Genomic DNA, 15,539 nt, shown 5'->3' on the forward strand with positions numbered 1-15,539 from the left:
GCCGCTGCCCACCAGGCCCCTACTGGCCCGGCTCCAGCCGGGGCCCCCCGGCGCCACCACAGGCCACCCGCCGCCCTTCTTCCTTCTGCCATCTTCTCCGTGCCACCCGCAGGGAGCCCGAGCGAACCGGAGTGAGGGAGAGGAGAGACACACGGACACGAGGATTCAAGACACAGGCACACACCTAGGCGGACACGGGGACGAGCAGCCAGGCGGCGCACACGCCGTCGAACGCACGCGTGCACACGCCGTCGAACGCACGCGTGCACACGCTCGCACTTCCTCACAGTGGCGCGCGCGCGCGCGCGCACACGCACACGCACACGCACACCCACCCGACAGGCACCGCGAGGCTCCCCTGGAGGGGCAGCTTCCCCACGAGGCCGTGGTCACGCTCGGGCTGCTTTCGGGCAAGGCGGCCGGGCCCTGGGGCCCGCAGTCACCCGTGCAGCCCCCGAGGACCTGCAGCCACGCTGCGAGGCGCCGCGTTGGGCGGGCACCCCTGCCTGCCCGGGGAACCAGGCGCCCGGGAGATGGGTGTGAGCGCGCGCTGGCCCGTTTCTTCCGGCTCTGTGTGTCTTCGGCACGGGCGCCCCGGCACTCGCTGGGGCGCGCCTGGCTGTTGCGGGAGAGCAGCGTCGGACGTCCGCCCGGCGCGGTCGGTCGGCCCGCTCCCGGTCCCGGGTGGGGGGCGGGGCTCGAGGGGCGAGGGCACGCACACCGAGCGCGGACCACGGGGCGCGCCCCCCCACCCCCGGGGCCCAGGGACGGTGGGCCCCTCCTGTGGGCCCGGGCCTTCGCTACCTCCCTACCGTGGCAAGGAAGGGAGCGCGGCCCGGGCTCCGGGGATGGGGGCGTGCGCGGGGTGTTGGGGGGCGCCCAGGGCCTGCGCTGTCCGGCGGGTGGGGGCGAGTGGAGCGCACGGCTTAGGGGCTCCCGGGCTGCGGAGGGAGCCCAAGGCCTGCCTGCGGGGTGGGGGACACCGCCGGCCCGCGCGCAGGTTGGCCCTGCCTCTGGGCGGGGCCGGCCGGCTGAAGGCGGGTGTGCCCACCCCACCCCCACTCGCACCCCCACCGCCAGCCCCAGCCCCAGCCCCCGGAGGCGTGTGGGGGTGGGGGACGAGGCCCGGCAGCAGCAGGTGGTCACGACGGGGCGGGCGGGGAAGGGGCTGGGCGAGGGCAGGCGCCCGCGGTGAGCGGCCGGGAGGGGCAGGGGGCGACGGCGGCAGAAAGAAAGCGGGGAGGCAGAGAGGAAAAAGAGCCTACAGCACCCGGTATTCCCAGGCGGTCTCCCATCCAAGTACTAACCAGGCCCGACCCTGCTTAGCTTCCGAGATCAGACGAGATCGGGCGCGTTCAGGGTGGTATGGCCGTAGACGCCAGAGGCCGGCCCTGCGCGCCCCAAGAGCCTGCGCGTCCCCGCCTGCCTCCACGCCCCGAGCCTCTGCCGGTGCCCCCCCAACCCCACCGGCCCCGTGCCCGGGCCGCTCTCGCGCCGGCCCGCCCGCGCTGCGCCGCTGCCCACCAGGCCCCTACTGGCCCGGCTCCAGCCGGGGCCCCCCGGCGCCACCACAGGCCACCCGCCGCCCTTCTTCCTTCTGCCATCTTCTCCGTGCCACCCGCAGGGAGCCCGAGCGAACCGGAGTGAGGGAGAGGAGAGACACACGGACACGAGGATTCAAGACACAGGCACACACCTAGGCGGACACGGGGACGAGCAGCCAGGCGGCGCACACGCCGTCGAACGCACGCGTGCACACGCCGTCGAACGCACGCGTGCACACGCTCGCACTTCCTCACAGTGGCGCGCGCGCGCGCGCGCACACGCACACGCACACGCACACCCACCCGACAGGCACCGCGAGGCTCCCCTGGAGGGGCAGCTTCCCCACGAGGCCGTGGTCACGCTCGGGCTGCTTTCGGGCAAGGCGGCCGGGCCCTGGGGCCCGCAGTCACCCGTGCAGCCCCCGAGGACCTGCAGCCACGCTGCGAGGCGCCGCGTTGGGCGGGCACCCCTGCCTGCCCGGGGAACCAGGCGCCCGGGAGATGGGTGTGAGCGCGCGCTGGCCCGTTTCTTCCGGCTCTGTGTGTCTTCGGCACGGGCGCCCCGGCACTCGCTGGGGCGCGCCTGGCTGTTGCGGGAGAGCAGCGTCGGACGTCCGCCCGGCGCGGTCGGTCGGCCCGCTCCCGGTCCCGGGTGGGGGGCGGGGCTCGAGGGGCGAGGGCACGCACACCGAGCGCGGACCACGGGGCGCGCCCCCCCACCCCCGGGGCCCAGGGACGGTGGGCCCCTCCTGTGGGCCCGGGCCTTCGCTACCTCCCTACCGTGGCAAGGAAGGGAGCGCGGCCCGGGCTCCGGGGATGGGGGCGTGCGCGGGGTGTTGGGGGGCGCCCAGGGCCTGCGCTGTCCGGCGGGTGGGGGCGAGTGGAGCGCACGGCTTAGGGGCTCCCGGGCTGCGGAGGGAGCCCAAGGCCTGCCTGCGGGGTGGGGGACACCGCCGGCCCGCGCGCAGGTTGGCCCTGCCTCTGGGCGGGGCCGGCCGGCTGAAGGCGGGTGTGCCCACCCCACCCCCACTCGCACCCCCACCGCCAGCCCCAGCCCCAGCCCCCGGAGGCGTGTGGGGGTGGGGGACGAGGCCCGGCAGCAGCAGGTGGTCACGACGGGGCGGGCGGGGAAGGGGCTGGGCGAGGGCAGGCGCCCGCGGTGAGCGGCCGGGAGGGGCAGGGGGCGACGGCGGCAGAAAGAAAGCGGGGAGGCAGAGAGGAAAAAGAGCCTACAGCACCCGGTATTCCCAGGCGGTCTCCCATCCAAGTACTAACCAGGCCCGACCCTGCTTAGCTTCCGAGATCAGACGAGATCGGGCGCGTTCAGGGTGGTATGGCCGTAGACGCCAGAGGCCGGCCCTGCGCGCCCCAAGAGCCTGCGCGTCCCCGCCTGCCTCCACGCCCCGAGCCTCTGCCGGTGCCCCCCCAACCCCACCGGCCCCGTGCCCGGGCCGCTCTCGCGCCGGCCCGCCCGCGCTGCGCCGCTGCCCACCAGGCCCCTACTGGCCCGGCTCCAGCCGGGGCCCCCCGGCGCCACCACAGGCCACCCGCCGCCCTTCTTCCTTCTGCCATCTTCTCCGTGCCACCCGCAGGGAGCCCGAGCGAACCGGAGTGAGGGAGAGGAGAGACACACGGACACGAGGATTCAAGACACAGGCACACACCTAGGCGGACACGGGGACGAGCAGCCAGGCGGCGCACACGCCGTCGAACGCACGCGTGCACACGCCGTCGAACGCACGCGTGCACACGCTCGCACTTCCTCACAGTGGCGCGCGCGCGCGCGCGCACACGCACACGCACACGCACACCCACCCGACAGGCACCGCGAGGCTCCCCTGGAGGGGCAGCTTCCCCACGAGGCCGTGGTCACGCTCGGGCTGCTTTCGGGCAAGGCGGCCGGGCCCTGGGGCCCGCAGTCACCCGTGCAGCCCCCGAGGACCTGCAGCCACGCTGCGAGGCGCCGCGTTGGGCGGGCACCCCTGCCTGCCCGGGGAACCAGGCGCCCGGGAGATGGGTGTGAGCGCGCGCTGGCCCGTTTCTTCCGGCTCTGTGTGTCTTCGGCACGGGCGCCCCGGCACTCGCTGGGGCGCGCCTGGCTGTTGCGGGAGAGCAGCGTCGGACGTCCGCCCGGCGCGGTCGGTCGGCCCGCTCCCGGTCCCGGGTGGGGGGCGGGGCTCGAGGGGCGAGGGCACGCACACCGAGCGCGGACCACGGGGCGCGCCCCCCCACCCCCGGGGCCCAGGGACGGTGGGCCCCTCCTGTGGGCCCGGGCCTTCGCTACCTCCCTACCGTGGCAAGGAAGGGAGCGCGGCCCGGGCTCCGGGGATGGGGGCGTGCGCGGGGTGTTGGGGGGCGCCCAGGGCCTGCGCTGTCCGGCGGGTGGGGGCGAGTGGAGCGCACGGCTTAGGGGCTCCCGGGCTGCGGAGGGAGCCCAAGGCCTGCCTGCGGGGTGGGGGACACCGCCGGCCCGCGCGCAGGTTGGCCCTGCCTCTGGGCGGGGCCGGCCGGCTGAAGGCGGGTGTGCCCACCCCACCCCCACTCGCACCCCCACCGCCAGCCCCAGCCCCAGCCCCCGGAGGCGTGTGGGGGTGGGGGACGAGGCCCGGCAGCAGCAGGTGGTCACGACGGGGCGGGCGGGGAAGGGGCTGGGCGAGGGCAGGCGCCCGCGGTGAGCGGCCGGGAGGGGCAGGGGGCGACGGCGGCAGAAAGAAAGCGGGGAGGCAGAGAGGAAAAAGAGCCTACAGCACCCGGTATTCCCAGGCGGTCTCCCATCCAAGTACTAACCAGGCCCGACCCTGCTTAGCTTCCGAGATCAGACGAGATCGGGCGCGTTCAGGGTGGTATGGCCGTAGACGCCAGAGGCCGGCCCTGCGCGCCCCAAGAGCCTGCGCGTCCCCGCCTGCCTCCACGCCCCGAGCCTCTGCCGGTGCCCCCCCAACCCCACCGGCCCCGTGCCCGGGCCGCTCTCGCGCCGGCCCGCCCGCGCTGCGCCGCTGCCCACCAGGCCCCTACTGGCCCGGCTCCAGCCGGGGCCCCCCGGCGCCACCACAGGCCACCCGCCGCCCTTCTTCCTTCTGCCATCTTCTCCGTGCCACCCGCAGGGAGCCCGAGCGAACCGGAGTGAGGGAGAGGAGAGACACACGGACACGAGGATTCAAGACACAGGCACACACCTAGGCGGACACGGGGACGAGCAGCCAGGCGGCGCACACGCCGTCGAACGCACGCGTGCACACGCCGTCGAACGCACGCGTGCACACGCTCGCACTTCCTCACAGTGGCGCGCGCGCGCGCGCGCACACGCACACGCACACGCACACCCACCCGACAGGCACCGCGAGGCTCCCCTGGAGGGGCAGCTTCCCCACGAGGCCGTGGTCACGCTCGGGCTGCTTTCGGGCAAGGCGGCCGGGCCCTGGGGCCCGCAGTCACCCGTGCAGCCCCCGAGGACCTGCAGCCACGCTGCGAGGCGCCGCGTTGGGCGGGCACCCCTGCCTGCCCGGGGAACCAGGCGCCCGGGAGATGGGTGTGAGCGCGCGCTGGCCCGTTTCTTCCGGCTCTGTGTGTCTTCGGCACGGGCGCCCCGGCACTCGCTGGGGCGCGCCTGGCTGTTGCGGGAGAGCAGCGTCGGACGTCCGCCCGGCGCGGTCGGTCGGCCCGCTCCCGGTCCCGGGTGGGGGGCGGGGCTCGAGGGGCGAGGGCACGCACACCGAGCGCGGACCACGGGGCGCGCCCCCCCACCCCCGGGGCCCAGGGACGGTGGGCCCCTCCTGTGGGCCCGGGCCTTCGCTACCTCCCTACCGTGGCAAGGAAGGGAGCGCGGCCCGGGCTCCGGGGATGGGGGCGTGCGCGGGGTGTTGGGGGGCGCCCAGGGCCTGCGCTGTCCGGCGGGTGGGGGCGAGTGGAGCGCACGGCTTAGGGGCTCCCGGGCTGCGGAGGGAGCCCAAGGCCTGCCTGCGGGGTGGGGGACACCGCCGGCCCGCGCGCAGGTTGGCCCTGCCTCTGGGCGGGGCCGGCCGGCTGAAGGCGGGTGTGCCCACCCCACCCCCACTCGCACCCCCACCGCCAGCCCCAGCCCCAGCCCCCGGAGGCGTGTGGGGGTGGGGGACGAGGCCCGGCAGCAGCAGGTGGTCACGACGGGGCGGGCGGGGAAGGGGCTGGGCGAGGGCAGGCGCCCGCGGTGAGCGGCCGGGAGGGGCAGGGGGCGACGGCGGCAGAAAGAAAGCGGGGAGGCAGAGAGGAAAAAGAGCCTACAGCACCCGGTATTCCCAGGCGGTCTCCCATCCAAGTACTAACCAGGCCCGACCCTGCTTAGCTTCCGAGATCAGACGAGATCGGGCGCGTTCAGGGTGGTATGGCCGTAGACGCCAGAGGCCGGCCCTGCGCGCCCCAAGAGCCTGCGCGTCCCCGCCTGCCTCCACGCCCCGAGCCTCTGCCGGTGCCCCCCCAACCCCACCGGCCCCGTGCCCGGGCCGCTCTCGCGCCGGCCCGCCCGCGCTGCGCCGCTGCCCACCAGGCCCCTACTGGCCCGGCTCCAGCCGGGGCCCCCCGGCGCCACCACAGGCCACCCGCCGCCCTTCTTCCTTCTGCCATCTTCTCCGTGCCACCCGCAGGGAGCCCGAGCGAACCGGAGTGAGGGAGAGGAGAGACACACGGACACGAGGATTCAAGACACAGGCACACACCTAGGCGGACACGGGGACGAGCAGCCAGGCGGCGCACACGCCGTCGAACGCACGCGTGCACACGCCGTCGAACGCACGCGTGCACACGCTCGCACTTCCTCACAGTGGCGCGCGCGCGCGCGCGCACACGCACACGCACACGCACACCCACCCGACAGGCACCGCGAGGCTCCCCTGGAGGGGCAGCTTCCCCACGAGGCCGTGGTCACGCTCGGGCTGCTTTCGGGCAAGGCGGCCGGGCCCTGGGGCCCGCAGTCACCCGTGCAGCCCCCGAGGACCTGCAGCCACGCTGCGAGGCGCCGCGTTGGGCGGGCACCCCTGCCTGCCCGGGGAACCAGGCGCCCGGGAGATGGGTGTGAGCGCGCGCTGGCCCGTTTCTTCCGGCTCTGTGTGTCTTCGGCACGGGCGCCCCGGCACTCGCTGGGGCGCGCCTGGCTGTTGCGGGAGAGCAGCGTCGGACGTCCGCCCGGCGCGGTCGGTCGGCCCGCTCCCGGTCCCGGGTGGGGGGCGGGGCTCGAGGGGCGAGGGCACGCACACCGAGCGCGGACCACGGGGCGCGCCCCCCCACCCCCGGGGCCCAGGGACGGTGGGCCCCTCCTGTGGGCCCGGGCCTTCGCTACCTCCCTACCGTGGCAAGGAAGGGAGCGCGGCCCGGGCTCCGGGGATGGGGGCGTGCGCGGGGTGTTGGGGGGCGCCCAGGGCCTGCGCTGTCCGGCGGGTGGGGGCGAGTGGAGCGCACGGCTTAGGGGCTCCCGGGCTGCGGAGGGAGCCCAAGGCCTGCCTGCGGGGTGGGGGACACCGCCGGCCCGCGCGCAGGTTGGCCCTGCCTCTGGGCGGGGCCGGCCGGCTGAAGGCGGGTGTGCCCACCCCACCCCCACTCGCACCCCCACCGCCAGCCCCAGCCCCAGCCCCCGGAGGCGTGTGGGGGTGGGGGACGAGGCCCGGCAGCAGCAGGTGGTCACGACGGGGCGGGCGGGGAAGGGGCTGGGCGAGGGCAGGCGCCCGCGGTGAGCGGCCGGGAGGGGCAGGGGGCGACGGCGGCAGAAAGAAAGCGGGGAGGCAGAGAGGAAAAAGAGCCTACAGCACCCGGTATTCCCAGGCGGTCTCCCATCCAAGTACTAACCAGGCCCGACCCTGCTTAGCTTCCGAGATCAGACGAGATCGGGCGCGTTCAGGGTGGTATGGCCGTAGACGCCAGAGGCCGGCCCTGCGCGCCCCAAGAGCCTGCGCGTCCCCGCCTGCCTCCACGCCCCGAGCCTCTGCCGGTGCCCCCCCAACCCCACCGGCCCCGTGCCCGGGCCGCTCTCGCGCCGGCCCGCCCGCGCTGCGCCGCTGCCCACCAGGCCCCTACTGGCCCGGCTCCAGCCGGGGCCCCCCGGCGCCACCACAGGCCACCCGCCGCCCTTCTTCCTTCTGCCATCTTCTCCGTGCCACCCGCAGGGAGCCCGAGCGAACCGGAGTGAGGGAGAGGAGAGACACACGGACACGAGGATTCAAGACACAGGCACACACCTAGGCGGACACGGGGACGAGCAGCCAGGCGGCGCACACGCCGTCGAACGCACGCGTGCACACGCCGTCGAACGCACGCGTGCACACGCTCGCACTTCCTCACAGTGGCGCGCGCGCGCGCGCGCACACGCACACGCACACGCACACCCACCCGACAGGCACCGCGAGGCTCCCCTGGAGGGGCAGCTTCCCCACGAGGCCGTGGTCACGCTCGGGCTGCTTTCGGGCAAGGCGGCCGGGCCCTGGGGCCCGCAGTCACCCGTGCAGCCCCCGAGGACCTGCAGCCACGCTGCGAGGCGCCGCGTTGGGCGGGCACCCCTGCCTGCCCGGGGAACCAGGCGCCCGGGAGATGGGTGTGAGCGCGCGCTGGCCCGTTTCTTCCGGCTCTGTGTGTCTTCGGCACGGGCGCCCCGGCACTCGCTGGGGCGCGCCTGGCTGTTGCGGGAGAGCAGCGTCGGACGTCCGCCCGGCGCGGTCGGTCGGCCCGCTCCCGGTCCCGGGTGGGGGGCGGGGCTCGAGGGGCGAGGGCACGCACACCGAGCGCGGACCACGGGGCGCGCCCCCCCACCCCCGGGGCCCAGGGACGGTGGGCCCCTCCTGTGGGCCCGGGCCTTCGCTACCTCCCTACCGTGGCAAGGAAGGGAGCGCGGCCCGGGCTCCGGGGATGGGGGCGTGCGCGGGGTGTTGGGGGGCGCCCAGGGCCTGCGCTGTCCGGCGGGTGGGGGCGAGTGGAGCGCACGGCTTAGGGGCTCCCGGGCTGCGGAGGGAGCCCAAGGCCTGCCTGCGGGGTGGGGGACACCGCCGGCCCGCGCGCAGGTTGGCCCTGCCTCTGGGCGGGGCCGGCCGGCTGAAGGCGGGTGTGCCCACCCCACCCCCACTCGCACCCCCACCGCCAGCCCCAGCCCCAGCCCCCGGAGGCGTGTGGGGGTGGGGGACGAGGCCCGGCAGCAGCAGGTGGTCACGACGGGGCGGGCGGGGAAGGGGCTGGGCGAGGGCAGGCGCCCGCGGTGAGCGGCCGGGAGGGGCAGGGGGCGACGGCGGCAGAAAGAAAGCGGGGAGGCAGAGAGGAAAAAGAGCCTACAGCACCCGGTATTCCCAGGCGGTCTCCCATCCAAGTACTAACCAGGCCCGACCCTGCTTAGCTTCCGAGATCAGACGAGATCGGGCGCGTTCAGGGTGGTATGGCCGTAGACGCCAGAGGCCGGCCCTGCGCGCCCCAAGAGCCTGCGCGTCCCCGCCTGCCTCCACGCCCCGAGCCTCTGCCGGTGCCCCCCCAACCCCACCGGCCCCGTGCCCGGGCCGCTCTCGCGCCGGCCCGCCCGCGCTGCGCCGCTGCCCACCAGGCCCCTACTGGCCCGGCTCCAGCCGGGGCCCCCCGGCGCCACCACAGGCCACCCGCCGCCCTTCTTCCTTCTGCCATCTTCTCCGTGCCACCCGCAGGGAGCCCGAGCGAACCGGAGTGAGGGAGAGGAGAGACACACGGACACGAGGATTCAAGACACAGGCACACACCTAGGCGGACACGGGGACGAGCAGCCAGGCGGCGCACACGCCGTCGAACGCACGCGTGCACACGCCGTCGAACGCACGCGTGCACACGCTCGCACTTCCTCACAGTGGCGCGCGCGCGCGCGCGCACACGCACACGCACACGCACACCCACCCGACAGGCACCGCGAGGCTCCCCTGGAGGGGCAGCTTCCCCACGAGGCCGTGGTCACGCTCGGGCTGCTTTCGGGCAAGGCGGCCGGGCCCTGGGGCCCGCAGTCACCCGTGCAGCCCCCGAGGACCTGCAGCCACGCTGCGAGGCGCCGCGTTGGGCGGGCACCCCTGCCTGCCCGGGGAACCAGGCGCCCGGGAGATGGGTGTGAGCGCGCGCTGGCCCGTTTCTTCCGGCTCTGTGTGTCTTCGGCACGGGCGCCCCGGCACTCGCTGGGGCGCGCCTGGCTGTTGCGGGAGAGCAGCGTCGGACGTCCGCCCGGCGCGGTCGGTCGGCCCGCTCCCGGTCCCGGGTGGGGGGCGGGGCTCGAGGGGCGAGGGCACGCACACCGAGCGCGGACCACGGGGCGCGCCCCCCCACCCCCGGGGCCCAGGGACGGTGGGCCCCTCCTGTGGGCCCGGGCCTTCGCTACCTCCCTACCGTGGCAAGGAAGGGAGCGCGGCCCGGGCTCCGGGGATGGGGGCGTGCGCGGGGTGTTGGGGGGCGCCCAGGGCCTGCGCTGTCCGGCGGGTGGGGGCGAGTGGAGCGCACGGCTTAGGGGCTCCCGGGCTGCGGAGGGAGCCCAAGGCCTGCCTGCGGGGTGGGGGACACCGCCGGCCCGCGCGCAGGTTGGCCCTGCCTCTGGGCGGGGCCGGCCGGCTGAAGGCGGGTGTGCCCACCCCACCCCCACTCGCACCCCCACCGCCAGCCCCAGCCCCAGCCCCCGGAGGCGTGTGGGGGTGGGGGACGAGGCCCGGCAGCAGCAGGTGGTCACGACGGGGCGGGCGGGGAAGGGGCTGGGCGAGGGCAGGCGCCCGCGGTGAGCGGCCGGGAGGGGCAGGGGGCGACGGCGGCAGAAAGAAAGCGGGGAGGCAGAGAGGAAAAAGAGCCTACAGCACCCGGTATTCCCAGGCGGTCTCCCATCCAAGTACTAACCAGGCCCGACCCTGCTTAGCTTCCGAGATCAGACGAGATCGGGCGCGTTCAGGGTGGTATGGCCGTAGACGCCAGAGGCCGGCCCTGCGCGCCCCAAGAGCCTGCGCGTCCCCGCCTGCCTCCACGCCCCGAGCCTCTGCCGGTGCCCCCCCAACCCCACCGGCCCCGTGCCCGGGCCGCTCTCGCGCCGGCCCGCCCGCGCTGCGCCGCTGCCCACCAGGCCCCTACTGGCCCGGCTCCAGCCGGGGCCCCCCGGCGCCACCACAGGCCACCCGCCGCCCTTCTTCCTTCTGCCATCTTCTCCGTGCCACCCGCAGGGAGCCCGAGCGAACCGGAGTGAGGGAGAGGAGAGACACACGGACACGAGGATTCAAGACACAGGCACACACCTAGGCGGACACGGGGACGAGCAGCCAGGCGGCGCACACGCCGTCGAACGCACGCGTGCACACGCCGTCGAACGCACGCGTGCACACGCTCGCACTTCCTCACAGTGGCGCGCGCGCGCGCGCGCACACGCACACGCACACGCACACCCACCCGACAGGCACCGCGAGGCTCCCCTGGAGGGGCAGCTTCCCCACGAGGCCGTGGTCACGCTCGGGCTGCTTTCGGGCAAGGCGGCCGGGCCCTGGGGCCCGCAGTCACCCGTGCAGCCCCCGAGGACCTGCAGCCACGCTGCGAGGCGCCGCGTTGGGCGGGCACCCCTGCCTGCCCGGGGAACCAGGCGCCCGGGAGATGGGTGTGAGCGCGCGCTGGCCCGTTTCTTCCGGCTCTGTGTGTCTTCGGCACGGGCGCCCCGGCACTCGCTGGGGCGCGCCTGGCTGTTGCGGGAGAGCAGCGTCGGACGTCCGCCCGGCGCGGTCGGTCGGCCCGCTCCCGGTCCCGGGTGGGGGGCGGGGCTCGAGGGGCGAGGGCACGCACACCGAGCGCGGACCACGGGGCGCGCCCCCCCACCCCCGGGGCCCAGGGACGGTGGGCCCCTCCTGTGGGCCCGGGCCTTCGCTACCTCCCTACCGTGGCAAGGAAGGGAGCGCGGCCCGGGCTCCGGGGATGGGGGCGTGCGCGGGGTGTTGGGGGGCGCCCAGGGCCTGCGCTGTCCGGCGGGTGGGGGCGAGTGGAGCGCACGGCTTAGGGGCTCCCGGGCTGCGGAGGGAGCCCAAGGCCTGCCTGCGGGGTGGGGGACACCGCCGGCCCGCGCGCAGGTTGGCCCTGCCTCTGGGCGGGGCCGGCCGGCTGAAGGCGGGTGTGCCCACCCCACCCCCACTCGCACCCCCACCGCCAGCCCCAGCCCCAGCCCCCGGAGGCGTGTGGGGGTGGGGGACGAGGCCCGGCAGCAGCAGGTGGTCACGACGGGGCGGGCGGGGAAGGGGCTGGGCGAGGGCAGGCGCCCGCGGTGAGCGGCCGGGAGGGGCAGGGGGCGACGGCGGCAGAAAGAAAGCGGGGAGGCAGAGAGGAAAAAGAGCCTACAGCACCCGGTATTCCCAGGCGGTCTCCCATCCAAGTACTAACCAGGCCCGACCCTGCTTAGCTTCCGAGATCAGACGAGATCGGGCGCGTTCAGGGTGGTATGGCCGTAGACGCCAGAGGCCGGCCCTGCGCGCCCCAAGAGCCTGCGCGTCCCCGCCTGCCTCCACGCCCCGAGCCTCTGCCGGTGCCCCCCCAACCCCACCGGCCCCGTGCCCGGGCCGCTCTCGCGCCGGCCCGCCCGCGCTGCGCCGCTGCCCACCAGGCCCCTACTGGCCCGGCTCCAGCCGGGGCCCCCCGGCGCCACCACAGGCCACCCGCCGCCCTTCTTCCTTCTGCCATCTTCTCCGTGCCACCCGCAGGGAGCCCGAGCGAACCGGAGTGAGGGAGAGGAGAGACACACGGACACGAGGATTCAAGACACAGGCACACACCTAGGCGGACACGGGGACGAGCAGCCAGGCGGCGCACACGCCGTCGAACGCACGCGTGCACACGCCGTCGAACGCACGCGTGCACACGCTCGCACTTCCTCACAGTGGCGCGCGCGCGCGCGCGCACACGCACACGCACACGCACACCCACCCGACAGGCACCGCGAGGCTCCCCTGGAGGGGCAGCTTCCCCACGAGGCCGTGGTCACGCTCGGGCTGCTTTCGGGCAAGGCGGCCGGGCCCTGGGGCCCGCAGTCACCCGTGCAGCCCCCGAGGACCTGCAGCCACGCTGCGAGGCGCCGCGTTGGGCGGGCACCCCTGCCTGCCCGGGGAACCAGGCGCCCGGGAGATGGGTGTGAGCGCGCGCTGGCCCGTTTCTTCCGGCTCTGTGTGTCTTCGGCACGGGCGCCCCGGCACTCGCTGGGGCGCGCCTGGCTGTTGCGGGAGAGCAGCGTCGGACGTCCGCCCGGCGCGGTCGGTCGGCCCGCCCCCGGTCCCGGGTGGGGGGCGGGGCTCGAGGGGCGAGGGCACGCACACCGAGCGCGGACCACGGGGCGCGCCCCCCCACCCCCGGGGCCCAGGGACGGTGGGCCCCTCCTGTGGGCCCGGGCCTTCGCTACCTCCCTACCGTGGCAAGGAAGGGAGCGCGGCCCGGGCTCCGGGGATGGGGGCGTGCGCGGGGTGTTGGGGGGCGCCCAGGGCCTGCGCTGTCCGGCGGGTGGGGGCGAGTGGAGCGCACGGCTTAGGGGCTCCCGGGCTGCGGAGGGAGCCCAAGGCCTGCCTGCGGGGTGGGGGACACCGCCGGCCCGCGCGCAGGTTGGCCCTGCCTCTGGGCGGGGCCGGCCGGCTGAAGGCGGGTGTGCCCACCCCACCCCCACTCGCACCCCCACCGCCAGCCCCAGCCCCAGCCCCCGGAGGCGTGTGGGGGTGGGGGACGAGGCCCGGCAGCAGCAGGTGGTCACGACGGGGCGGGCGGGGAAGGGGCTGGGCGAGGGCAGGCGCCCGCGGTGAGCGGCCGGGAGGGGCAGGGGGCGACGGCGGCAGAAAGAAAGCGGGGAGGCAGAGAGGAAAAAGAGCCTACAGCACCCGGTATTCCCAGGCGGTCTCCCATCCAAGTACTAACCAGGCCCGACCCTGCTTAGCTTCCGAGATCAGACGAGATCGGGCGCGTTCAGGGTGGTATGGCCGTAGACGCCAGAGGCCGGCCCTGCGCGCCCCAAGAGCCTGCGCGTCCCCGCCTGCCTCCACGCCCCGAGCCTCTGCCGGTGCCCCCCCAACCCCACCGGCCCCGTGCCCGGGCCGCTCTCGCGCCGGCCCGCCCGCGCTGCGCCGCTGCCCACCAGGCCCCTACTGGCCCGGCTCCAGCCGGGGCCCCCCGGCGCCACCACAGGCCACCCGCCGCCCTTCTTCCTTCTGCCATCTTCTCCGTGCCACCCGCAGGGAGCCCGAGCGAACCGGAGTGAGGGAGAGGAGAGACACACGGACACGAGGATTCAAGACACAGGCACACACCTAGGCGGACACGGGGACGAGCAGCCAGGCGGCGCACACGCCGTCGAACGCACGCGTGCACACGCCGTCGAACGCACGCGTGCACACGCTCGCACTTCCTCACAGTGGCGCGCGCGCGCGCGCGCACACGCACACGCACACGCACACCCACCCGACAGGCACCGCGAGGCTCCCCTGGAGGGGCAGCTTCCCCACGAGGCCGTGGTCACGCTCGGGCTGCTTTCGGGCAAGGCGGCCGGGCCCTGGGGCCCGCAGTCACCCGTGCAGCCCCCGAGGACCTGCAGCCACGCTGCGAGGCGCCGCGTTGGGCGGGCACCCCTGCCTGCCCGGGGAACCAGGCGCCCGGGAGATGGGTGTGAGCGCGCGCTGGCCCGTTTCTTCCGGCTCTGTGTGTCTTCGGCACGGGCGCCCCGGCACTCGCTGGGGCGCGCCTGGCTGTTGCGGGAGAGCAGCGTCGGACGTCCGCCCGGCGCGGTCGGTCGGCCCGCCCCCGGTCCCGGGTGGGGGGCGGGGCTCGAGGGGCGAGGGCACGCACACCGAGCGCGGACCACGGGGCGCGCCCCCCCACCCCCGGGGCCCAGGGACGGTGGGCCCCTCCTGTGGGCCCGGGCCTTCGCTACCTCCCTACCGTGGCAAGGAAGGGAGCGCGGCCCGGGCTCCGGGGATGGGGGCGTGCGCGGGGTGTTGGGGGGCGCCCAGGGCCTGCGCTGTCCGGCGGGTGGGGGCGAGTGGAGCGCACGGCTTAGGGGCTCCCGGGCTGCGGAGGGAGCCCAAGGCCTGCCTGCGGGGTGGGGGACACCGCCGGCCCGCGCGCAGGTTGGCCCTGCCTCTGGGCGGGGCCGGCCGGCTGAAGGCGGGTGTGCCCACCCCACCCCCACTCGCACCCCCACCGCCAGCCCCAGCCCCAGCCCCCGGAGGCGTGTGGGGGTGGGGGACGAGGCCCGGCAGCAGCAGGTGGTCACGACGGGGCGGGCGGGGAAGGGGCTGGGCGAGGGCAGGCGCCCGCGGTGAGCGGCCGGGAGGGGCAGGGGGCGACGGCGGCAGAAAGAAAGCGGGGAGGCAGAGAGGAAAAAGAGCCTACAGCACCCGGTATTCCCAGGCGGTCTCCCATCCAAGTACTAACCAGGCCCGACCCTGCTTAGCTTCCGAGATCAGACGAGATCGGGCGCGTTCAGGGTGGTATGGCCGTAGACGCCAGAGGCCGGCCCTGCGCGCCCCAAGAGCCTGCGCGTCCCCGCCTGCCTCCACGCCCCGAGCCTCTGCCGGTGCCCCCCCAACCCCACCGGCCCCGTGCCCGGGCCGCTCTCGCGCCGGCCCGCCCGCGCTGCGCCGCTGCCCACCAGGCCCCTACTGGCCCGGCTCCAGCCGGGGCCCCCCGGCGCCACCACAGGCCACCCGCCGCCCTTCTTCCTTCTGCCATCTTCTCCGTGCCACCCGCAGGGAGCCCGAGCGAACCGGAGTGAGGGAGAGGAGAGACACACGGACACGAGGATTCAAGACACAGGCACACACCTAGGCGGACACGGGGACGAGCAGCCAGGCGGCGCACACGCCGTCGAACGCACGCGTGCACACGCCGTCGAACGCACGCGTGCACACGCTCGCACTTCCTCACAGTGGCGCGCGCGCGCGCGCGCACACGCACACGCACACGCACACCCACCCGACAGGCACCGCGAGGCTCCCCTGGAGGGGCAGCTTCCCCACGAGGCCGTGGTCACGCTCGGGCTGCTTTCGGGCAAGGCGG

General features: G+C 75.8%; 10 non-coding genes across 10 annotated transcripts; all 10 read right to left on the reverse strand.

Annotated features, from left to right (window-relative positions):
• Nucleotides 1–1,258: 1,258 nt before the first annotated feature.
• LOC130682738 (5S ribosomal RNA) lies at nucleotides 1,259–1,377 on the reverse strand. The gene has a single exon (XR_008996037.1). It is a non-coding gene; the product is annotated as a 5S ribosomal RNA (ribosomal RNA).
• Nucleotides 1,378–2,770: 1,393 nt separating this feature from the next.
• LOC130682739 (5S ribosomal RNA) lies at nucleotides 2,771–2,889 on the reverse strand. Its single transcript, XR_008996038.1, has one exon. It is a non-coding gene; the product is annotated as a 5S ribosomal RNA (ribosomal RNA).
• Nucleotides 2,890–4,282: 1,393 nt separating this feature from the next.
• On the reverse strand, nucleotides 4,283–4,401 carry LOC130682741 (5S ribosomal RNA). The gene has a single exon (XR_008996040.1). It is a non-coding gene; the product is annotated as a 5S ribosomal RNA (ribosomal RNA).
• Nucleotides 4,402–5,794: 1,393 nt separating this feature from the next.
• Nucleotides 5,795–5,913, reverse strand: LOC130682742 (5S ribosomal RNA). Its single transcript, XR_008996041.1, has one exon. It is a non-coding gene; the product is annotated as a 5S ribosomal RNA (ribosomal RNA).
• A 1,393-nt stretch (nucleotides 5,914–7,306) lies between these two features.
• Nucleotides 7,307–7,425, reverse strand: LOC130682747 (5S ribosomal RNA). The gene has a single exon (XR_008996046.1). It is a non-coding gene; the product is annotated as a 5S ribosomal RNA (ribosomal RNA).
• Nucleotides 7,426–8,818: 1,393 nt separating this feature from the next.
• Nucleotides 8,819–8,937, reverse strand: LOC130682749 (5S ribosomal RNA). Its single transcript, XR_008996049.1, has one exon. It is a non-coding gene; the product is annotated as a 5S ribosomal RNA (ribosomal RNA).
• Nucleotides 8,938–10,330: 1,393 nt separating this feature from the next.
• LOC130682752 (5S ribosomal RNA) lies at nucleotides 10,331–10,449 on the reverse strand. Its single transcript, XR_008996050.1, has one exon. It is a non-coding gene; the product is annotated as a 5S ribosomal RNA (ribosomal RNA).
• A 1,393-nt stretch (nucleotides 10,450–11,842) lies between these two features.
• On the reverse strand, nucleotides 11,843–11,961 carry LOC130682753 (5S ribosomal RNA). The gene has a single exon (XR_008996051.1). It is a non-coding gene; the product is annotated as a 5S ribosomal RNA (ribosomal RNA).
• A 1,393-nt stretch (nucleotides 11,962–13,354) lies between these two features.
• Nucleotides 13,355–13,473, reverse strand: LOC130682754 (5S ribosomal RNA). The gene has a single exon (XR_008996052.1). It is a non-coding gene; the product is annotated as a 5S ribosomal RNA (ribosomal RNA).
• A 1,393-nt stretch (nucleotides 13,474–14,866) lies between these two features.
• LOC130682755 (5S ribosomal RNA) lies at nucleotides 14,867–14,985 on the reverse strand. Its single transcript, XR_008996053.1, has one exon. It is a non-coding gene; the product is annotated as a 5S ribosomal RNA (ribosomal RNA).
• Nucleotides 14,986–15,539: the final 554 nt, after the last annotated feature.

Source organism: Manis pentadactyla, chromosome 2 (genome assembly GCF_030020395.1).
Source record: "Manis pentadactyla isolate mManPen7 chromosome 2, mManPen7.hap1, whole genome shotgun sequence".
Classification (NCBI taxonomy): domain Eukaryota; kingdom Metazoa; phylum Chordata; class Mammalia; order Pholidota; family Manidae; genus Manis; species Manis pentadactyla.